The sequence below is a fragment of the Gorilla gorilla genome, chromosome 1 (genome assembly GCF_029281585.2).
Source record: "Gorilla gorilla gorilla isolate KB3781 chromosome 1, NHGRI_mGorGor1-v2.1_pri, whole genome shotgun sequence".
Taxonomy (NCBI): Eukaryota; Metazoa; Chordata; class Mammalia; order Primates; family Hominidae; genus Gorilla; species Gorilla gorilla.
Genome location: NC_073224.2, coordinates 23,545,651 through 23,570,452, shown reverse-complemented (window position 1 = coordinate 23,570,452; position 24,802 = coordinate 23,545,651). Strand labels below are relative to the sequence as shown.

General features: G+C 46.8%; 1 long non-coding RNA gene across 1 annotated transcript; it reads left to right on the top strand.

The window, feature by feature from the left end:
- The first annotated feature begins 447 nt into the window (after positions 1-447).
- LOC129529072 (uncharacterized) lies at positions 448-5,466 on the top strand. Its single transcript, XR_008674455.2, has 3 exons — positions 448-591; positions 680-851; positions 1,826-5,466. It is a non-coding gene; the product is annotated as an uncharacterized lncRNA (long non-coding RNA).
- Positions 5,467-24,802: the final 19,336 nt, after the last annotated feature.

Sequence of the window (24,802 nt, the reverse complement as noted above, 5' to 3'; positions counted from 1 at the left end):
GATGCTGATATTTATTATTTTTGTGGATGGAGGCAAGGGCTATATTACTGAGTGACATTTAGCAACATTTCCATCATGTATCAACATACTCCAAGTGCTGTTATTCTGGTGGTCTACCCAAATACATCCTCTCCTTTCTTGGCCACACCTTGAAGTATTGCCATGTGTTTGGGGGCCCTGAAGGAACTTTTATTTTACGTTCACTGGACTTTCCCTTAAGATGCTCTCGATTTCCCCTTTTGCCCTATGTGAAATCTCAGGCCAGCTCGTTTAGCGCTACCAAGCACTGCAGGGAGTGGTGGTGGTGGGTTAGTATTGTGTAAAATAATGGGAACATGCATTTACATACACAACAATGCAAGGCACTGTCCATCCAGACCTCAGAGAGCCACAGATGCTGTTGACAAAGAATTGCTGCCCTCCTTATATTGCAGAGGAAGTGGCTGGGTCAGGCTGGGCATTTACTCACTTGACTAATACAGAGAACCAAATGGAGTGATAGGAAGAGAAGACAGCACTTTCCCGATGTTGAGGCTCCAAATGAACATCTGTCCATTTTCTGATGAGTTGGTCGACTCCGGACTCTGGCGAGTATGTTAAATCTGTTTGGGTAGATCTAAATCTTGCCGGGAATACAGCTGGGATTGATCCACATTCTCCAACTTGGTGCATTTTCCAGGAAGCCAGTTTTTCCTCTGGAGCAGAAGTCTCACTGCCACCCAGAATGCATGTGATCTACTCCTTTCCACATCAGCCTTTTTGTACCGGGAAACAATTTCTGTGTTTCTCTAGATAAAAATATAATTTGAAAGCCATAGCTTCTGTATAAATTATTGCAACTTCGTTTTCAGGTGAGAAAAATTTTACTGTCACTAAACAGTACTGGGTTATTTGAGCTCCTATGCATGGTTGTAGATGACAGACAGTTACTTCTATTATGTCCATGTGTGCTGTTCAACAACGATATTGAACTCAGGTAATTTCAACCTTTTGGAGTTAAGAACTCAGGTAGCCCAAATATATTCTGGGATATCCTTCAGAAAGGGCCAAAACTCTGCGGTCTCACAATTCACTTTATCTCTTACAACAACTCCAAACTGACCGATTGCACAAAGCACGGTAGTAATGTGTCTTGCTGGCTTGGAGATGAAAAGACAAATGGGCAGTGCAGTCTGGGGTTGTCCTGGTCTGTGGGACAGTTCAGCCTGGCTGCCCTCTTCAGGGGTGGCGGAGATGCAGGTGGAATTTCCAGCCATCTCCCTGCTTGTTGATCATGGCTTCCAAGCCCACTTGTGTTGGTCTTCATCATTATAGAGTCTTTTTCCAAAGGAAATGCCAGGCTCTACCAAGAAGTGAATGGCTATTTTCATTCTCCCTGAATTAGATTATTGGTGTCCCCAGCAGTTAAGTGTCAAGTGACTTTTGGACTCATGGTCATCAGGATATTGTGTTTGCTTACCTTCAGTCAGTCCAGGCACTAGCATCTCTAAAGTAGTCCTACAATAAGACTTCAGGCAAGCCACTTGGCCACCCTGGGGCCCCACTTTCATCATCTCTAAAGGATGATGCTTACTCGGCTAACGTTCTGTGGTTTGGTCTAGTTAGGGGGTTTCTAATCTTTGAAGATGAAAGAGCTTATTATTTTTCTAGCACCTGATTTTGAGAGCTCACTGGCTTGAGAATTATCATTGACCTTAGTAGACCTAAGACAATACTAGTTAAGAGAAAATGGGTAGGAGATAGTGAGGATGGGCTTTAATTATTGATTTATAAATACTTAATGATAGGCTCAATTCCTACCATTTATTCTTAATTTATTTTACAGCTCACTATTGGCTTCCATTTATTTGAAGTGAATGACGATGTCCCTCTATTTGAAAAGACCTTTCTTCCACACCTGTCCTCCCTTCAACCTGCTGTTGGAATCAGATCCCTTAACTACAGAGAATTCAATGGACCCCAATCCCATACACGTCAAACTTTGATTAAAGAATGTCTTACTCTGACCAAGGATCTCAGAGCCCCCAGATGAACCTCAAGGCATTGTTGGCCATTTTTCTTTACCATTTGTGGGATAAAAAAGCTGAAAATAGCCAGGAGCAGTGGCTCCCACCTGTAATTCCAGCACTTTGGAAGGCTGAGGCAGGTGGATCGTGTGAGCTCAGACATTTAAGATCAGCCTGGGCAACATGGTGCAACCCTGTTTCTATAACAAGTACAAACATAAGCCAGGCATGGTGGCATGTGCCTTTAGTCCCAGCTACTTGGGAGGCTGAAGTGGGAGGATTGCTTGAACCTGGGGGTTTGAGGCTGTGGTGAGCTGTTTTTAGGCCACTGCACTCCAGCCTGGGAGACAAAGCAAGACCTTGTCAAGAAAAAAAAAAAAAAAAAAAAAAGAGACCTGGTTTGGTGGCTCACACATGTAATCCCAGTGTTTTGAGAGGCTGAGGTGTGAGGATCCCTTGAGCCCAGGAGTTTGAGACTAGCCTAGGCAACATAGCAAGACCCCATCTGTATTATTAAAAAAGAAGAAGAAGAAGAAAAAGCCTAAGGGTAAGTGAGCAAAGGGCCAAAGGCTTCTGGGTTTGTGGACTCTACACTTGGAAGACTGAAATGGGCTTTGCAGATTAGGATCAGCATTCAAAATTGCTTCTAGAAGTTTCTGAGTAGGTAGAAATTAGGAAGAGAGGCTTGCAGAAGTCTGAGTCAACTAGACTGAGGTCAGAATCCCAGCTTGACCTCTTATTAGCTGTTTGACATTAGGTAAATTTCTTACATTTACTTGAGCCTCAGTTTCTTCATCTGAACACTGGGACATGATCATGCCTGTCTCATTTGTTGTTGTCAGCCAAAATGAGATAAAGTAATGGCTGGAGTATTATCAGAATGCTAAAATATTCCCAGGTGCTGTGGTCTGAATGTCTGTGTCTCCTCTCCGAAGTTCCCATGTTGAAAGCTAACCCTGATGTGATGGTTGGTATTAGGAAGTGAAGTCTTTGGGAGGTGATGAGGTCATGAGGGTGGAGCCCTCACAGAGGTGATTAGTGCCCTCATAAGTAAGGGGCTAGTGAGGGCGAAGCAGGAAGCAGGCTGTCTGGAAGAGGCCACTCCAGAACCCGACCATGCTGGCACCCTCATCTCAGACTTCTGGCCTCCAGAACTGTGGGAAAGATTTGTTATTTATAAGCTAGAAGCTTCCAGAGCTGTAAAAAACAAATGTCTGTTATTTATAAGATACAGTCCATGGTATTTTGTTATCTCAGCCCAAATGGACTGAGACAACCAGTAAATGTTAGTTCATTCCCCTCTTTGCATGCAAAGGGAAAACTGCTTGACCATGATTTCACATCAAGAGCTGTGTCCACACTTAGTAGGTCCATATGGCAAGCTTTGTTTGGGCAGAACTACAACAGCACCCTGTCTCTGAAAATAGTTATTCAGATCTAAAGACGCTACCCCAGAGCCGTGCTGCTTTATAGCCCCTGACCAGTCAACATCCTGATTACGGTGGTGTTAGGGGCCTGACCTTGATCTACTTTTCCTGTGGTCAGGAGAGGTAGACTGAACTGTCCCCAGTGTGCCCATGGGAGCTGTCAAAACAAAGTTCAGAGAATAGGTTTGGTCCTTGAACACTCTCTCTGTGCACCTCCTGTATCTGTAGCAGTAATTATCAATCAACAAACAGATAAATACAATTACGATGTTTTCTATGTGCCAGGCACTATGTTACGTGCTCTCCATGTATTAATTCATTTCATCTTAACTCGACAGTAGGTGCTCAATAAGAATATGACAACTTACAAATTCCTACAGCAGCCCAAGTTCAGGGCTATTTCCACCCTCATCGCACAGATAAGGACACAGTCACATGTAATGCACTTTGGAGTTTACAAAGCATTGAAATAAAGTGCACATTTTCTGAGTATAAAAGCAGCACATAATAATAGTAGGAAACATGGAAAATTAATAGAATTAAAGAAGAAAAACAGCAATCACCCTTAATCCCATCACTCACCGAAGCAGCTGCACCTGATTTTTAAATGGGCTCCCTGGATAGAGATGATGATGATATTGATATATTTTGTAGAAACAGAAACCAAAGCTTTGAGAGAGCAGTTGCACAGTGTGGAGCAGATCTGAGGCTCGAACCCAGCCTTTCCCCGTATTTCCCTACAACTCTGAAGGTTGCAATTTTTGAAGTCTGTCTCGATTGGATTTGCAGGTTCCTCTTCCACTCTGGGGAAAGTTCTGAAGCACTCGGTCTGAGTGACTGGAGTGGGGCTGGTTTAACCTGTGATGGTAAATCACTCATTCTCAAGCTTCTGACCTGGGAGCCTTAGATCCCTGGGGTAGAAGGGTAGCCAGAGTTATTGCAAGAGGCCTGAGAATGCATGTGCCCTGCAAGCATTGCCTGTGTAGACTGAATAAGCAGCACTTCCCAGCCATGTGAGCTGTTATTTGTTGAATCTATGTAGATGGCTATAATTAATAAAATGCATGTTTATTCAAAAGCATGGCTAAATTCATTATAGACTTTTGTCATGTATTTTCTTAATCAAGAAATATTAAACATACAACCACTATCACATGAGAGTCTGCCATATTTTGGGGGTTTCAAAAGGATTCACAAATATGAGAATACAGGCGCTGCTACTAAAGAGGAAAGCCAAGGAAAGCTGAGGCTGCATCCAGGGCTTGTGCAGAGCAAGGGGACAGTAGAAATGGGGATGGGCGTCTCTCTGGAGGGACTTGGAAGCAGCCACTCATTTAGTAAGCTCCACGGTGTGGTATCGTGTTAATGAAATACTCACTTAGTTTGTTAATTTTTAAAATGGTTTTTAAAAAATCTGAATCCATTTCATGTTGCATAGACCTAGTCTGAGTTTGGAAGGGTAGCCCAATAGAAATGAAGGTGCGGACTTATTTTATGGCTCTAGTCTTTCATGGAAAAAGAGTGATATTGCCTTGTGTGATTCTGGGAAGCAGCCTGCCACGTCCCTTCTTTGGGCGAGTGAAGAGGTAAATCTAGGTGCATACTGGGGCACCATGCCTGCTTCACACCACCTCTCACCTGTCACCTGGGACCCTTCCTCTCTGCCTTGTGGTTTATGGTCCCCTGCCCATTTTCTCTGCCAGATTTTGGGCTTTGTGGGTCCAGGACTACGCCTGCTCTTTTTTGGGGGGTGGGGGACAGTGTTTTGCTCCGTTGCCCAGCCTGGAGTGCAGTGATGCCATCATAGCTCACTGCAGCCCTGACTTCCCAGGCTCAATTGATCCTCCCACCTCAGTCTCCTGAATAGCTGAAACCTGGCTAACTTTTTTTATTTTTTGAAAAGACTGGGTCTTGCTATGTTGCCCATGCTGGTCTTGAACTCCTGGCCTCAGGTGATCTGCCCACCTCGGTGGCCGTTAAGTGCTGGGATTATAGGCATGAGCCACCACACCTGGCCCTGCATCTGCCTTGTTAACAGCCTTATCTCCAAGATCCAGCATAGAACGTATTGAAAAATATTTGTTGAACAAATAAGTCACTGACTGGATGAATACATGAATAGTTAGGTGTGTCTTTAATTTTACAAAGTAGAGATGAAAATCTTTGAAGGAGATTTAAAAAGTACAGATCACTATTCAATATGCCTTTTTATTTTTTCCCCTGCATGAATTTCTAGGTCAGAGTGTTGAATGGAAAACCCATTTTTCCCCTTGATTATAGAAACAATATATGCTTGTTCTAAAAACAAAACAAAATGAAAAAGATAAGGAAAAAGCTGACTCTCCCTCCTAATCGCGTCTCCATGCACCTCTGGAGCACGCCCTCCTGGTTCTCCTGAGTGTGTTCTGTGTGAGTATCCATTGCCCTCGCCATGGAGCCATCCTTTGCCTTCCACTGTGCCTGGGAGGCTGACCCCCTTGGGGAATTACCCAGGTTCCTTTGGCCCCTGGCTTCCTGTGAGTTCAGCTGATGAGAGGCACCTGCAGGAGTCAAGCCTGTGGGCAGACAGAGAAATCCTGAGACAGCCGCTCCCTGTGTCCACGTTCGTCTCTGTGTCTGCGCTTGTCTCTCTGTCCGTGCTCATCTCTGAGGCTGCTTGTCCTTCCTGGCTTCAGTTTCCACCACCGCCCCCCACCCTTTATGGTTCCAGTCCTAGCCAGGCCCCAGAAACTCTCTCCACCTGCTTTGTTCTTCATGGGTATGGGGTCCTGGGAGCCCTGCCTTGCTAGCCTGGGTGTCACCTTCCTGTCTGTTCACTTCACTCTGCACACAGCTCTTGAAGGGGTCCCTTCACTAAAGCTTCTTCCTATGGACCCTATTTGATAAATTCTGCTTTTAGCCAGGACCCTGATTGGAACAAGATGCATCTATAGTCACATCATCAGAGTTGTCCTATATATTCTATTTTATAATCTGCTTTTTAAAGTTAACTATACACTATTATAGGACTCTTTTAAATCCAGCAAATATAACTACAGGTCCTCATTATTTTACTTGGTAAGATTTTCAACAGGATTTAATGAAATCCCACAAATATTGATTGAACACCTATCATGTACAGGATGTAGTCCTGCCCTTAGGCGGGGTACAGAGCCACGTGGGCATTAAGACAGATGTGGAAATTATGTGGATGGAAAATACAAGGTGTCATCAGGGAGATACTAGCTAAGAACCATGGAGTTCAAAGGATAGAGAGAGAGAGAGAAAGAGAGATAATGGAGGCATCAAGCAAGGCTTCCTGCAGGAGGTATCGTCTGTGATACACCAGGAGGGTGTGGAAGACTTAAAACAAAGCGACCTGGAGCAGGAAGACATCCCAGGCAGAGATGGAACAGCCAGCACCTGGAGCTGAAAACCTATGGTTGTTTGATTAGTGAAGAGTTAACTTCCATTGTCCTTTATTCATCTCCTTGAATGCAGTTTTCTGGAATCAATACCGTTTTTCTGTTACCTCTCTAGATTATAATCTGTGGGAGGCCAGGGATGATTCCTTCACATCTTGCTGTAAACCTCCCAGCTAGTCTATGGTAGGGATTCCAAGGACAGGTCTGTTGAGTGAATTTGAATGGCCAACCTATGGCAGGCATGGAGATTTGTTGCCATCTTGGGGTAGGTGTTGAGGGCCAGGCTGAGTGGTTTGTGGGAAACTCTCTGAACCTGGTTCCTTCTGATGATGTCCCCTCTCTCTTGTCAAAGACTTCCTGCTCTTTCAGGCTGAGATGGAATCATAGACGTGAAAATGATTTGATGACAGGGAGGCTATCTCCAGAGAAAATGGGTCCCTTTTTCCTATCAATTCTTCCGAGTGTGGATCGGGAGTGGGAAGGCCACCCCTCTTCATGGAAATGATTTAGGAGGAAACTCAGATGCTCTGGTTTCATGGCTGGTGTTCACTGGGGAATCCAACAGCAAATGGTTCTGCAGGATCAGGCTGGTCTTTGAGACAGAGCATAAAACAAGAACTGAGTTGGGCTCTTCTACCAATATTAAAAGTTTGGGGAGCCCCTCTTTTCCTGCTGCCCCTCCCTCTCCTCTGGCCAACCCAAGGACAGCCAGCCAGAGACCACCGACTTTCACCTCGAACTCCTTTCTCTCTTGCCCTCCACATCCTACCTATTTCATTGTGCTTGGTGGCTCAGGGTCCTGGCGGTTGGGCAAGGGATTATGGCAGAGTTTGGGATACCTGTACAGCACTCACGTGTTTAGTAACTAGGTACAGCTGCTGATGGTGCAGCAGCAGCAACAACACGGAAGCAGAAGAGGGTATGCCCAGGCATGCACGTGTGCTCCACCGCACACTGACCGGGTACATGCCTTTGCCATTGGGCAGCTTCCTGCTGTTAGGTTTAGTGTCCCCTCTGTAAACTGGAGATGGGAACATCTAGCGACCCTCACAGTGTTATTGTGCAAACAAGGGAGAGAAAAGGCAAGTGGAAGCGTGGAGGACAACACTCCACATGGAGACTCAGCAGATGTTATTATTTTTCTCCTTACACACAAGTACTCTATGTTTTAAAATTCCAAACTCCTGTGGGAATGAAATGTGTTTCTTTGTGAATGGGTATCTGTTACTATCACATGCAGCGCAAATTCTCATGGAGGTAGGGATAGCAGACATCCAATTTGGGAAGAGGTGTTATTGTTGGGGAAAAATCAGGTTTATCTAGCACTTATTTATTACTCATTCATTTATTCATTTATTTGAGACAGGGTCTTCCTGCTCTGTTGCCCAGGCTGGAGAGCAGTGGCGCCATCCTAGCTCACTGCAGCCTTGACCTCCCGGCTCAAGTGATCGTCCCACGTCAGTCTCTAGAGTAGCTGAGCTTATATGTGCATGCAACCATGCCAGGCTATCTGGCTTTCAAAGCAGGTCTGTGGAGACTTGCTGTGATGCTATCCCCAGTTTCTAAAAGTAAAATTAAAATGAAGAAAGGAAAAAAAGAGAAAAGAAAATGAAAGTCTTGAGGGTGGCTTCCATTTCTAAATCCAGTCATTCTCTTGTCTTGAGAGCTGCAAAATGTGCCATACGTGGTTGCATGAGCCTCCCCAAGCCTGTGACACGCTTTTCAGGGAGGAGGGCTGCTCTGAATGAAACCAACTGGCATGGATGGAACCCCAGGGTGTCCTGTTATGAAAGTCTTGTAAACATCTAGGAAAACCTGTTGGTAGCTGAGAAATTCAGATTCTAAATACTGTTTACTTCTGAATAATTTGTAATTCCTTTCCCAGCTCATATAACTATAAACCTCTCCAAAGTGCTTTATAAACACTCATTAGAGTCTTACAAAAGTCTTTTGAGTGCCATATGATTATCTCCATTTGGCAAGTGAGTAAACTGAGTCACAAAAGTTGAAAGATCTGCTCAAAGTTATGCCAGGAGCAAAGGCAGGGCTGGGCTGGAAGCCAGACTTCCCGGCTCCTCGGCTGGTGAACGGCTCCACAGAATGTGCTGGAACTAGGCACGTCCAGGCTCCTGATCTTCCTGGGGCCCCATGGCGCCTCTTGCTTCTGCTAGTGACCCTTCATTCAGTTCACTGGGACTGGCTGAGGTCCCCTGGCTCCTGAGACCTCACTGCCCAAAAGCAAAGACTCCAACTCCGAATAGTCAACTGAGCCACATGCCTGACAACCAACTCTATCTTTTCCTCCTGAACAGGATTTAATTAAACCCCACAGCTGCATGTGGGGCTCTTCTCCAAAGCTTGCTTAGAAGGGCTCACAGAAGGATAAGCAGATAGAGCAGTCAAATTTGGGGTTTTCTGCTTTTCTGTTTGTTGATCAGCTGAAAATAACCAGGATTAGGTGAGTGAACTAAATATTTCCCGTTTTTTTGGCTGCCTTGCATTTGAACCCACTTCTTATGTTGGGACTCTGCCCATGGACAAGCCCCCAGGAACACTGGCTGACACGAGCACATATGTGGCCATTCGTGTTCTGTGCGTTTGGCTGAGAAGGCGTGTAGGTCACAGTATTCTTTCCTGCTAAGCCTCGACTTGGCCTCAGAGTCCGTCTCAGTGCAGGCAGTGACTAGCAATCATTTGCAGGTGGCTTCAAGACAAAACCAATTTGTCATCCTCAGCCTAGAGCCTCCAGAAAGGGTACTGAAGAAGCTGAGTTTTATCACAGTCCACCAATTCAACAAAGAAAATGACAGAGTATCTCTGCACCTCTGGCTTCTTTCTACTGTGCTATGGGGGGAGAAGATCATCAAACTTTTCACCTTCCTGGAGAGGGCGGATTCTTATCTCTAAATTACTCTGTTAGTGAAGGGAATGCTGGCTATTATAACATTTTATAACATGTTATAACTGTCATTGAAACTGTTCTGTGGTTAGTTTTTTTTTTTTTTTTAAGCAATCAAATGATCAGGTTCTACCCCATGAATTGGATTAGCTTGCACATGTTGGATCTATTAGTTAGGATGGCTCTCAACACCAAATCAGTCACATTTAATCAGCAGCAGGGAATGGGGAAGGGGTCCTGTTCCAACCAGCCCCTCATGTTCCAGGCAGATGAAGGCTCTGTCGTCCTTGATGTATGTTTTCTAGATTCCCCAGGTGTTGACCTCCAGGAGACAGATGGTAATGAGAGACAGTGGAGAATTGCCCAGGAAGCTCTTTTTTTTTTTTTTTTTTTAAATGGAGTTTCACTCTTGTTACCCAGGCTGGAGTGCAGTGGCGAGATGTCGGCTCACTGCAATCTCTGCCTCCCAGATTCAAGCGATTTTCCTGCCACAGCCTCCCAAGTAGCTGGGATTACATGCATGCGCCACCATACCTGGCTAATTTTGTATTTTTAGTAGAGACAGGGTGTCACCATGTTGACCAGGCTGGTCTTGAACTCCTGACCTCAAGTCATCCATTCGCCTCAGCCTCCCAAAGTGCTGGGATTACAGGTGTGAGCCACCATGACCAGCCCAGGAAGTTTTACAGATCGTTGGTAGAGGGAAAATTGGCCGGAACCAGTCACATGGCTATGCTCAACTGCAAATAGCCTGGGAAATAGAGCCCAGCTTGCCCAGGAGGAAAGGGAAGCGGGTTTGATGAGTAGCTAGCCAGAGTTCCCTTGGAGCTAGGGGGGTCTGTGGCCATGCCCTAGAAGGAGTGATTGAGTCCCACAGAATCCACAGTGGGTAGTTCTTGTGTCAGTGACATGTAATCTTGTCACTCTTGAGTTGTTCCCATATTAGACAATTAAAATACATTCAATGGGACGGTTTTCAAATTTTGAATAGTAAACACACATACACGCACACACACACACAAAATCTAAGAACAATAAATACTTTAAAATTCTTCGGTGGGCGGATCACGAGGTCAGGAGATCGAGACCATCCTGGCTAACACAGTGAAACCCCATCTCTACTAAAAATACAAAAAAATTAGCTGGGCTTGGTGGCGGGTGCCTGTAGTCCCAGCTACCCAAGAGGCTGAGGCAGGAGAATGGCATGAACCCGAGAGGCGGAGCTTGCAGTGAGCCGAGATCGCGCCGCTGCACTCCAGCCTGGGTGACAGAGCAAGACACCATCTCAAAAAAAAAAAAAAAAAAAAAAAAAAAAAAATTATTCCTCCTCATTTGAACACTCTATAGTAACATTTTTGGACTTCTGGAATTCTCTCCATTATTTAACAATCTCTTATAACTTTTGTGGAGCTCTTTACAGTTATGATCTTAGAATGCCTGTCCAGCTCACCTCATGGTTTTGTTTTCTTTAGCTGTTTGTCTCCCAAACTGTTTTCTTCAACTCTAAGGGAAGCCTGTCAGAATCTGTCCTGGTCTTCTCCGTATTCTGAAATGAAGACTGGAGGGATAAACAGAAGTTTCTGGCTTCTTTGGAAAAATGTTAATCTGGTTCTTTAATTTTGGAAGCAGGTGTCCGTGGTAAGGAAAGTGTGTGCTCTGAGGCCACCTCTGGTATGTGTGTGTGTGTTTGGGGCTGGAGGGTGTGGGGTGTCACCTGGCCAGAGCATTGAACCTCTTATTGTCTCCATTTACACAATGAGGATAATAACAGCAACCTCACAGATGGTAGTGAGGTGTAGGGGAGGCAGTGCCTGATGTATGGTAGGCATCAAAACTGGTAAGTGTTGTTATTCCTATTGTTAATGCCAGAGTCAAGGGGCTCAGACATGGCTCGGGATGTGTGGGTAGAATTTATACATAGGGATAAGAATCTGTACATATAAACGCAGAACAAAGGTGTGGTCGGGGGTGCTGTCCCACTGGCCCGCTCCCTGAAGGGCTTCTATTGGGGGTGTCTCCGAGAGCCCTCCCTTGTAACAAACCCTGTATGCCCTCCAGCCCTCACTGCACAGTGACTCAGTTTCCTCTGTGATAAAAGGGGATTCGACTACAGTTCTAAACTTGCCTGTAAAACACATTGAGAGCTTTGAAATAAAGGTGGTATTTAGTGTGAGTTCAAAGCGTTATGTAATTATTTTATTGCCCCTTTTATTCCTGAGGTTTTTTTCTGTTTGCTCTGCTTACAAACCCAAGCTACAGCCATAAAACCACTTTTATGCCAGCGCCTTTCACACACATTGTGTACCAACCGCACATCGCCATCAAGGTGCAAAGTGCTCAGGAGGATGAGCATGGAGAAGCAGAACAGGAGCGCCGCAATTTCCACCTAATTGAGGCCATTACTGTGCACTGTCACTGAAACTGGGTCATGGTTGATGCTTTTTTTTTTTTTTTTAGCTATCCAAATGACCAGCTTCTGTCTCGTGAATTGGATTAGCTTGCTCATGGGGGACCTGTTAGTAAGGATGGCCCCCAACATCAAATCAATTCTGTTTCTCAAGCCATCATTCTTTCTTGCAGGTTCAGAGCCTATGTCCTGCCACCATTCTTTCCAGAGTCCCATTACCTGAAACCACAGGATTTTTTTTGTTTTTGTTTTAGAGATGGAGTCTGTCTCTGTAGCCCAGGCTGGAGTGCAGTGGCATGATCTAGGCTCACTGCAACCTCTGCCCCCCAAGTTCAAGCAATTCTCTTGCCTCAGCCTCCTGAGTAGCTGAGACTACAGGTGCAAGCCACCACACTCAGCTAATTTTTGTATTTTTAGTAGAGACAGGGTTTCACCATGTTGACCAGGCTGGTCTCGAACTCTTGACCTCGACCTCCCAAAGTGCTGGGATTACAGGTGTGAGCCACCGTGCCCGGCCTTGAAACCATATGATTAAAGAAGCTTTGAGTTGGAAAAGACCCTAGGGGTCTGCTGATGTCACCGCACACCCAGGTGGGAGTCCCTTTTACAGCATCCCACGTGGACAGTGGCACAGCCTTTGCAGCAAACACAGGGTCCACCCTTACTATGTGGAGAGGCCTCCCATCCTATCATTGGGTGGATGTGGTTGCAAAATGCTTTTCCTTACGCCAACAGAAACGTGACTAAACTCAGGTGAGTCCCAGAGAGCAGGAAAGGCTTCGAAAGCTCTGTCAGTGTCGGGCCTCTTTAAACCCCTGAGAGGGAACGGAAGAAATTCAGGATCCGAGGGGGCATTTCCATTCTGGTTCTTTCTGAACTTGGTTTTACAAACCCTGGCAAGTGGCAGCCCATTTAAACGAGGCACTGCTTGGGGTGAATTTAACAGGATTGAGCCTTCAAGGGCAGCATCTTTGTTGCTGTTCTGATCTGTGCCTTTCACTTTTAGTTAAAATAAAGAACTGCAAGCCAACATATTATGGAAGAACAAGGGAAGCCTCTCTGGCATCTGCCTAACCCACCAGGAGCTTAAAGGGAATGATCCAGTCCTCAAATTTATGGACTAAATCATTTATTCAGTTGCATTCAACACATTCCTACTGTGTGAACAGTCCTTCGGGATAAGAGAATTCAGATCCTTACGCTTGAGAAACTTACAAACTCCTTAGGGAGGTGGGAAACTTTAGCTGGACAAGATCACTGTACACCTCGCCCCTATGGAAATCTCACCTTCAGACATTGGAGAAGTGCAGTGGCCATTTGGAGCATCTATTCTTCCTCCCTCCATTGGTCTTTGGGTCACGCACACCCCAGAGAACAACTTCCTTCTGTCAGTCAGCGATCTCACCCCATAGACCTAGAGAGCAAGGAGAATGTGAGTGGGTACGGGGCTGCAAGGCAAGCAACCTGACTCTGAAGACAGGTCCAGCCAGGGAAAGCTGGTTCTGCGGCCAGACAGTGACAACCAGACGCTGGGGTTGGCGGTTAGATGCTTTGCAGGAAACCCATGAAAAAAGCTCTGTAAAATTGTATGGAATAAATGAACACGTGAGGGAGTAAATGAACCTGGAATCTACTCTATGTCTGCCCATGGTCCCAAAGTATTACCCAACTCCATCCTCATTCTTCTGTGCCATATGCTTTAGTCCAGATGGCTCAGGGAAGGAGATTTCTAAAACCAAACAATTCTAGACACCTCTTGCATCTGAGTGCATCCTCACACTCCTTTCCTAAGAGACTTTATAGAGCAGAGGATTCTAGAAGCAAGGTCTTGTGGGATTCTCCCTCTTTTAATCTCTCAACAAAGATAGGCAGAGGAATTTATTATTATCCACTTAAGTTGATTGGTGTCCAAGAAACTCCAGCAGTGAGTGCACTAATGTTTAGGTAGAGCCTTTTAATGTGAGCTCAAAGCACTTGGGAAAAATTTTATATTCATAGTGTTCAAGTGAAGCAAGTAGATGTCAAGAATTATTATCCCATTTAATAGGTGGAAAATCTGAGGCCCTCATTCATAGAGTGAGTCAAGAATACAGCTTGGGAGAGATGCCAAGTCTTTCTCTGCCTGCACAAATAGGTGAGATACCACGCGAATGTCTCTGTAACATGGGTTTTGGCATATTTGCCTTCTCTGAAGTCAGCTTTCCCTGGTCAGGGTTCCTGCAGGAGCCAGATGGTGGGGGATGGGTGCAAAGCCATCTATACCTTTGCCGTGTCAGTCCCTGGGAGGGGAGGATGGTGGGCTTCTCTCCAGGGGGCCTCTGCAGCTGTGTTCCTGCACTGTCTAGAGTCTCTTGGCAATTCATATTTCTTGTACACTCTTCATTCTTGCCCTCTTCCTCTTGGGACACAGGGACATACCTCACCTTCCCCAGTGAGTCCCACATCCAGCTTCTTCTTTTCTGCTGCATCTCCTGGGAATTCTCAGTGTCTTCAGCCTCAGGGTGTCCACTCCTGAGCTGACCACTCACCTTCCTCATTGCCTTCTTTGGTCATACACATGGCTATGCTGATGGCTATGCTCAGAGTCACACAGAACTGTCTCACTTCAAAAATATTGGGCCCAGAGGTCTCCCTGTCTGACTACAAACTCTTCCGCCACTTGCTAAGAACTCTGTCTGACTTTATCCATCCTCTACTCCACTGTAGGCCCATGGCCCACCCATTTCAATACTGTTTCCTTGAGCCTATGAACCCCCTCCTGCATCTCCTAGTCTTCACTGAACATTATGTCAATTCTCAGCCTCAGCTCTAAATGCTCATGGTTTCCAAAAATATATTTACAACCCACCATAGGTCCTGAGCACCAAAGCCTGATGTCCAGTTGCCCAGTGGACAGACATCTCCACTGGGACATCTCATAAGCACTAAAAACCTCAATGTACTGAAACCTGAATTTATATTTCTCTCCCCAAATGTGCTCCATTTCCATGTTCCCTTTCTCAACATCCATCCAGTGGAAACGTTGCTCAAGCCCAAGTCCAGAGCCACCCTTGGCACGCTCATCTTCCTGAGCCCCCCACTTCCATCGGCCACCCAGGTGCTTGTCAGTTTGCCCACTTTCTCCCTCTCCACAGCCCTTTTCCTAGTTCAGACCTTCTGTCTCCCTTGTTGGGATCATGTCAACCTCTTCCTCACTCGCCTCTGGCTCTGGGCTTGTGCCTTCAACCAATTCTCCAAACCGTAGCAAGAGGGATGCCTCAAATCACAGATCAGATCCATCTCTCCTTAAAGCCCCGCAGCAGCTTCCTGTGGCCCTCAGGATAGAATTCAAACACTTCCAGGATCTGGACATCTCCTGCCCCTCCACAGCCCTGCCTCGCCCTGCATTCCAGCCCCACCAAACCACAGTCAGTCCCTTCCATGGTTTTGGATCTCTTGTCTGGGAACTTTGCACCTGCTGTTCTCTCTGCTTGAACTCTCACTTTCACCCATGCGATCTGGTTCACTCCTCACTCTCCTGCATGTCTCAGCTTGGAAGTCACCTCTTCCAGAAAGCCTTCCCTGACCCTCAGGTCCAGGTTAGATCACCCACCTGGATTCCCACAGCACCGTGTTTTTCCCCTACCACAACCCTAGTCATGCCCTTTAGCGAACAGCCAACAGTTACTAAGCACCTGCTGTGTTAGGCTGTTTCTTAGGACTTTATAAGAATGATCACATTTAATCCTACGAAGTAGGTACTGCTATTATCCTATTTTTTAGATGAACAAACTGAGGCAAGAGCAGTCACACACACATAGAGTCAGTAAGTGGTAAAGTTGGGATAGAAACAAAGACAATCTGACTCATGGATGTTACACCGTGTGTTAGAACTAGCCTTGAAAAAAAGACACAAGCTTGTGCCCTGTGCCAAGAAAGTTTCTGATAGTGGTGGCGGTGGTGGTGGTGGGATTTAATCAGTTGGCAGAAGTCTGTATTTCTAACAATCTCTGATTCAAATGGGCAGGACCCATGTCCATTTCTCTTTATTGCAATTGTATTATGTTTCTTACCTTCACTCTGCAGCAAGCTTGGTGAAGACAGAGAACATGTATCTGAGGCCCTTCATCTCCCCTCAGTTCCTAGACCAGCACTAGCCCATAGTCAACCCTCTATCAAGGTAGAGGGAGAAAGTAAGTGGCTTTTACCCTGTGCTTTCTGAACTCCTGGGATGCTAGGAAGAGCCAGATAACCTTGTCCACCGAACCCACAAATTCACTCTCTTCATCCCTTCCTCACTCCACTTCCTTCCCAGTAGTTGTTGGAGTTTTTGAATTTTCCCTCTGTGAGCCCTTGCCCTCCCCTGCCATGTTCTCAGCAAAGGCCCTGGCCTCCAGGTCCATGAGAACAGGGTTCCCTGTAGCAAGAGGAAGCTAGGGGCTTCCTCCACTTCCAAAGGGGCTGGAATCTTCACCCCTTGATCCTTTCCCTTTTTAGAGCACAGAGGAAGCGGAGCCCTCCTCCTGCCCTGGGCTCCCCCCCCCCCCCCCCGCCCCCCCCGTGTTCCTGGAGAGCGCCCTTGGGCCACTGTTGTAACCACATGGTGACTTGCTTGTTCTCATCCTTCATGACCCTACCTCCTCCCATGCCCGACTTTGTTAATTTCACTCTCCTCTCAAAGCTCCCCACAGTGCCAGTGATGGGGTATAAATGCAGCTGGGCAACGAGGCTCCCACAGACAGACCCAAACCTATCTTCCAAGTGTTAACTTCTTTTCTCTCCTCTTCTTCAAATAGGTCTCTTTCTTACACATTTCTGCCATTCCTTTCTCTCTCTGCCTTGCCTCTCCCTTTTCTCCCGGCCACAGCCTTATCCAACCTCCCAGCCCAGCTTGAACTCAGCTTTCCTAGGAGGCTCCCAGACAATCCAGTGGGCTCTCATTTTTTTGAGTGTATTCAGCAGTTGGCTGATGCTGCATCTCCAGCACTTGCCCTAGGTTGTTTTATCTCCCTGATGGCCTGTAAACCCCTTGAGGGCAGGATCTGGCCTTCGTACTCTAAAAAGATCTTCATACTAGAGAATGCTCCACACATGTGTGATGCTTCGGGGAGTCCCATCCTTCATCAGAGATTCCCACTGGTGCCAGCTCATAGCTCATCATGACGTGTCCCAGATGGTGACTGGGAGTAGCTTATGCCAAGCAGGAGTTTTTCCCCAAAGTCTTCCTGTTTATTGCACTGGGCTGGCTGCAAGACATTGAGGATGCTGCCCCAGGGGCCAGCAGGGTGACTGGGGCAGGCACCATGATGGCTGTGCCTGGGTGCTGGCCAGTGTGGCCCCAAGAAGAGGCCGGGAGTCAGAGCTGCATGCCTCTGTCAGCACCAGCCTCCTAAAAACACTCTCGACTTTCTCCAAGCATGGATTGCCTGAGCTCCCCTCCTGCTCCCCAAAGAGGCCGGGGAACAAGGCAGACAGGGGATAAGTCAGACAGGCTCAGCTGTGGGAGGCTGGAGCAAAAAGACCAATAAAACTGACTTTATTTGTAATGTTCCCATGTTTGTGATTTTGTTATTTCTACTCTGTTTCCTCGGAGCAATGAAACAAGGAAACGGTACAAAAAATAACAAAACCCAGCTCTAAGTCTACATGAACTGTAAGGCCTCCCTCTGGCCTCCTCTCTTCCTCCTTCCTCACCAGGTTTGCCTGGCTGACCCTTCCAGCCAGTGAATTCCTTTCCCAGGTTGAGTGTTTTCCATTTTAATTTTTATGGCATTTCCCTGGATTAATGGTTAACGCATTCATTTTCTCCCCTCCACCCTCCATTATCAAAGAGTGCTTTGAATAACCATTAACTCTCTGGTTAACCGAAAGAAACACGTTAATCATCTACAAGTCCTGGGGCAGGAAAATTATTCTTGGTAACCTTCTCCCAGTGGCAAGAAAACCACTGTCCCTGAGCAGCTCACCTTCAGCCGCACCTGGGTCTAGAAGCTGGCAAAACCCCTCCGGTAACCTTGTTGCAAGGACTTAGTAAACTGAAGTCATAAACTGCTGAATGGCTAAGCGCTGTGCTTTTCAACCCAGCCACCACCGGTTCTCTAGGACCCTATAAAGAGACAAAGCTGGGCTGCTTCTTCTCCCTTTTTTTTTTAAATTGTTTTGCCAGTAAAGTCTCATCTATTGTACATTCCTTGTTACTGGGAAACTCAAGTGGCTGTACAGGCTGTTCTTGGAGCCACAGTTAAAAGCGCTTTGACCCAAACACACATGCGGCGTCATCCTGAGCTCCGTTTGCGTGGGGCCGGAACACCGGACTAGGAAACCTCTCCCTGCTTTAGCAACTGAGTGTGGCTAGATTGAGGGACCACAGGGGGTGGCTCTGGATGCAGCAATCCAAGTCCCCTTTTCAGGGAGGGTGACCCCTTTCCGAAGTTCAGTGGATGGCCCCCTTCCAGGGTTAGGGAGACAGGAGGAGGAGGAAGAAGAAAAGGAGGAGGAAAGTTCTCAACAGCCCCCCACCCCTAACCCATCCAGGAGAGAAGGACTGCAGTCCCCGAGACCAGCTGGAGGAGTGGCGTGTGCATGGTGTGCCCGCAGGGTAGAGCGCGCCATCTTGGAGAGATGCCTCTTTCATTCACAAAGCGGATCTGTTGCAGAGCCCAGAGCCCCGGGGAGAGCAGGGCGGCGTCCAAGTGCTTGCTGGGTTTGGCTTGCACTCCCTCTCCCTTAAAGAAGACAGAGGCAGAAGGGAGAGGCTGTTCTTCGGAGGCGAGCCTCAGGCACTGCTAGACTTATTAGGAAAGATATTGCTGGGGTCTTGGCAAGCCGTGGATGCAGCGCTCCCCATCGTCATTCCGGTGCGGCTGGTTACTGTCACCCTGCCTCCTCCCCGCCGGCCTGCAAGCCTCTCTGTTCCATATCCAAACATTTCCACATTAGGCAGCCTGCATGTGCATTATTTCCCTGGCAGTGGAGGGAAAGGCACCCCTGTGACCTGGGATGACCGACGACGGGGACTTGCCCTCCTCCCCCACGGGTGCACTTGCTCTTTTCTGGGCCAGCCTTGTGATCTGGTGTCCAGGCACTTGGCAACATTTAGCAAGTGTTCCTCAGTGCTCTGTTTGGTAGTTAATGCTGTTGACACAGACACCTTTGGGAGCACGTGGGAGAAGCTGCTGCCTCCGTTTCCTCCTGGGTTACAGCGCCTGGCGCAGTCTGTTGCCCCCTCAGAAGCGTTGGGCGACATTATCTCCTTTTTCATCCCTAGCCCTCTCCCTTGAAGCTGTCCTGATCTCTCTTTTGGACCCAGGAACGTGAGCAGAGGTTATTACTCACTATATATACACACTGCATCTAGACTCATGCATGCCTTCTTGGTGTCAAGGACACCTCACATTTCAAAGACTTCATGAAAAAGAACGTGAGGTATCTCACACGGTGACATGATAAAGCTTTGGACAACGTGGGTTAAGATAAAAACAGGTCATTACAATTAATTGTATCTCTGTCTTTTGACCCTTCAGTGGCTCCTGAAATCCATCACACATGTGGCTTGCAAGTATTTTGGTCGGACAACGCTGCCGTAGATTGTCCCACTGTGAAATGGTTCCCTCTGGGCTTACGGGACTGCTATAGAAGAGTCCTAAGGTCCTGTGCCTCCCTGCTTTTCAAGTGGCTGCAAACTTCTGTGCCTACCGCTTCCTCTCACTAGATGTTTCCTTCCTGCCCTCCTCCTTGAGGAACTCCTAGTCCCTCTTCAGGATGCAGAGCTGGAGCCTCCACTCCAGGAAGCCACTCATGTTGTTGCCAACACAACCCCCTGCACACATGCAGTATTAGGCATTGTTGGTCTGCCTGGCTGTCCCTGGGCTGTGCTGTCCTTGAGGGCAGTTTTTGTGTCTAATTCCCAGAGAGCGCAAGAACACAAACATGCTCATCCAGATGTTAGTAAGCTGCCCTAAAGGGTGGAGCAGTCAGATTCCGGTTTTATTTATTTTTCCCCTGCGAGGAGCAATCAATTATTAACCAAAGTCACGATACTTTGGTTGCTGTTATCAGCACATGAAAATATCAGTCAAGGCTGGGTTTCAGACCTGCCTGGCACTATTCAAAGGAAATTTTTTAGTAATTCTTATTTTATTAAGAGCACTAGTATATTCAGATCAAGTAAAACTTCACATATAACAGGTTCACTCTTCTATATGAAATGTTTGTGGGAAATCTATCATGCATCAGGTGCTCTCAAAAGGTGGTGAGGTGTAAATGTCAACCTCAAAGGCTGCAGTGTCCAACATGGCACACAGCTTGTGTGGCTCTTAGCACCTGAAGCATGCCTCGTCCACAGTGAGATGTGCTGAAAATGTAATATACATCCAGATTTTGAAGACTTGGTAAAATATCTCACTAGCAATTTTTTATATTGATTACATGAGGAAGTGATAATGTTTTGGGTTGGTTAAGTTAAACGTATTATTAAAATTCATCTCACCTGTTTCTTTTTAAAAGTGGCTTCTAGAGAATTTTAAATAACATGTAGTTCACATTATATTTCTATGAGACAGTGCTGCTCTAAGGCGATTATGCTTTGTTTGTTTTGAGACACTCACAGGTGTATGTGAGCATTTCAACCGGGTTTATAACAGCTTAGGAAACTGGGAACTTTGACTTGGAACTTTCCCGCCAAGTGACAAAACATCCGTCCAGTGATAGAAGTTTTAATTCTACTTCCTCCAGCTAGATCTTGCCTGGAGGACCCACGTTGACTTACTCTCTCCAGAAACGGCCCCACTGGCTCTCTGGGGGAACTCCTGGGTTCTGCAGGGACTTGCTAGGTAGTAATTACAGGTGTGTAGAGACCCTCCTGCTTCATACGCTCAGTCATCATTATTTACTTTTACCAGGCACCAGGGGCGTGATGAGAGCTTAGCTGAAACGAGAGAAGACTCAGCAAGCACATCACCTTGAAGCTGACCTGTCAGCCAGATTTCGCAGCACCTGCCTGTTCCAGCCTGAGGGGCTGCGATTCATTCCTTGGGAAAGAGAGCTGCAAATTCCCTCTCTAGGCCACAGTCCAAATCCTTGCTCTTCTCTCTCAGGTTCTGGAAGACAGAATGGAGGCATCTACAGAGCAAGGACATGTTTTCTACCCGAATTAGCTTTTCTGACACCTTCAAACCATCTCTAAGAAATTGATTTTTTAACATACACATATACAGGTAAACATTTAAATCTGTGCCATAATGTATTTGCACTCCGAGTCCCCCTGAAGTCCTAAGTCACATGCTTCTCTTCCTAGGGGTTCTGTCTGAAGCAGAGACCCCTGGATTGGAGCAGTGGGAAGAATCCTGATGAATCAGGTGTTCCTGCTTGTTTACATTAACTGGGCACCCTGCCTGCCCACCCCACATGCTGAATACTGCTGGGGAGAAGAGAAGAAACATTTATTAAAGGCAACGAAAAATTAGGGCCTTTTCGTTGAGGCCAGAAGATTTTTGAGGTTGGATCGGCTGGCCAGGTGCATGACCAATTTTCTTGGCTCCTTAGAAGCAGCAAAGTATTTGAAAAATAATGGAGCCCTTCGTCCTACAAGTAAAAGCCCATTTATATTGGGAATTTTTTAAAAAGTGCTGGCGATGGAAAATTTCCGATGAGATGCATTTCTTCCTGCCTGAATGTCTTGAATGCCTGCTGGATTTGTCTCCCTGCTAAGACACTCACACTTGCAAATCTGTGCTTTTCAAGGTGGGGAGATGAAAATAAAAAGTCTGTGAGATGTATTTCTGGGATGCCTGAAAACAGGAAGCAAATTGGAACCACAGCATGTGGGGCACGGATGCTGGATTCTGGGGGATATTTGCTTATTTGGAAAGGCTGCAAACATTCCATCCTACCCACTGCTAGGAGCTCTGCACTTTGCTAACGTCCCATGGAAACCAAGGTTCTCTTTAGGGCTCGACAGGACTGGGTTATTTTTCTCAGCTTAAATTGTTTTTATATGGTTATCCTCAGTACTCTTCTGTTTTGGGATATTTTCATACTTTTTATTTTTTAAAAACCCCAGAATATCTTGATTTTGAGAAGGTACATTCACCCAAATAAGGTGCCCAGCGCATAGACAAGGCTGCCTCAATATTTCATGTGTCAACAGTCAATGCCCCCAGTACGTGCAGAAAAGCCTGAGAACAAGGAAGGAAGTAAAGGGTCTAGTCCTTGCTCTGCGGGTATTTAAGCATTTCTCAGCCCCCTCCTCTGACTTCTCAACTATGTTCACCTATATGGCCTCGAATGGAGAGAACTGGGGTTATAAAAGAGGATATTAGCTACGCCTGCTATAGAATGAGGAAGGCATTTCAGGATGTGCTTGGGGAGGAGATGGAATGAATGGCAAAGGGGATGTTTGTCCATGAGGGTGGTCTGTGATCTCTGGGTGGGGGATGTCTGTGCAGCTCCCTTCATGGCCTCTCATGGCCCACACAGTAGGCAGTGTTTGCCACACACAGACCCTGGACAAAGTCACAGAGTGGTGTTGGTACCATTTCATAGGAGGGGTCCTAGGGGACATTCTAGGAAGTTCTTCATCAGCTTAGGAAGGTGCAGCCTCTGCAGTCATTAAACACAGTCTACCAGCCAGAGAAGCCCAAAAGCTGCTGCTCCTGCTGTTCTGCGTGGTGTGGGAAACTACGGCATTGGCACAACTTTGGGAGCTCTCTTTGATCTCTTGTTTGTCTGCATTTCCCATACTCTTCCAGTCACCAAGTGTCATCATTCTTCCCCAGGTTGTCTCTGTCTCCCTTCCTTTTCTGTCCCCATGACTCTTACCAGTGTCCAAAACTATGGCGTTTAAGGTGAAAGAGCCAGTCTGTAGGAGCTGCTTCGAGGAAAGTCTTGCAAGACTGCCTTCTTGAACTTGGTGCTCAAACTCCCCTCTGGCTTCACAACCTGCATAGTTGCCTGGGTCAGAAACAGGTTCCCCAGGCAACTTGGTGTTGCATTAACCAAGTGACACTGATTGTCACTTGGAAGACACTCAGTGACTGACTATTAGAGATCATCTGCCTCTCATTTTGGGGATGTGAAGGTTGAGACTCAGAGAGGTCAGGCAACGTGTCTGAGGTCATTGAGCCAATTAGCAGCAGACCCAGAGTTGTCACCCAGATTTCCCGACTCCCTATTCAGTCCCCAAAACCTACCCATGGGGAATGTTCTGCCAGGCTCTTCTACATCACTAGTAGAGAGAAGTTGCCTTGAGTATTCGGTTTGGTTTTGAAGTTCACCTATTCAGACACACTTGAGCGTGCAGTGAGTCACTGACTGGATTCATTCCCAGACCTATGGACTCAGCGCATCAGCTCACCAAGCCTCCTGCATACTCTGCTTCTACGCTGGACAACTGTGCATTTTGAGAAGCTGGAGGAAATTGTTTGGCATAGTGTCCTAGGCCAGCAGTCATGCGATACTGAGCTAGGCCTGGCTCCTATAGGCTGGCGAAAGTCAACTTTTAACTGTTCAGGATTTTTTTGAGTTGGTTAACTATTGATAGCTTCAAAGTGGCCATGGCAGGGGTATTTATACCATAGAAATTGGTACATGTTACAAATTAGGGTTTCATTTTTCACCATCCAGAGATCTGATTTACTAACTCACTACTGATTCTGAGGTAGGACCCCAGCTTAGGAAGGCACTTTCAGGCAAGACTGTTCTGCGGTAATTAGAAAATGGAGAGTGGCCCTGTCAGATGCAAAGGAGAATATCAAATTTGGAAAAAAATACTGCCTATTGCACAAGAGGTAAGAGTCACTGAGACATCTTGCACCAGACCCAAGTGAGGGATGGAAGGGGCCCTGATGGTCATCTTGGGACAGCTTCTTAGGGTCACCCAGGAGCCCAGGAGCCAGGTATGCCACTCTGTGGTGGGACAGAAACCCCTGTAAAGAGCAAGCAGACACTCAGTCACCCAGGACCCTCCCCAACACTCCCATTCCCTGCAATCTATCAGCACATCTTATCAATCCCGTCTGGAGTAGATATCTGATCAGCCTTCTCTCCCTTGCGACCGCCGTGACCCAAGTCCAGGTTCCTGCTACATCCTTCCTAAAAGGCCTTCCCCTGCAAGCTTGCCTACCTCAAATCGACTCTCCCCACATAGCTGCAAAAGTGGTCGTCTGAGAAGAAGGGGGAAGAAGAGGAGGAGAAGAAGGAAGAGATGAAGAAGGAGAAGATGAAGAAAAAGAAGAAGAGGAGGAAGAAGAAGAATAAGAAGGAGGAAGAGGGGGAAAAGAGGAGGAGATGATGTTATGTCACCCCTTCACCCTTCCCCTGCACACACACAGACACACAGACACACAGACACACACACACAGACACACAGACACACACACACCCCCCCCACGAAAACCCTTCAAGAGCTTCCCATTGTACTTAGAATAAAATCCACGCTTGAGTAAAGCTCTGCATGATTTGGCCCCTGCAAACCTCTCCAGCCTCCTCTTGCTTGGGAGCCTCTGTGCTCACAACTCTCCTGCCACCCTGGTCTTCTTTCAGGTCCTTGAATGCTGGCTAAGCTCTTTGCTGCCCCAGGACCTTTGCACCTCGTCTTCTACTGGCAGGAATACTCTTTCCTGAGTCTTCCCCTGACTGGCTCCTTCATTTCCTTTAGGTCACAGCTTGAGTGTAACCTCACA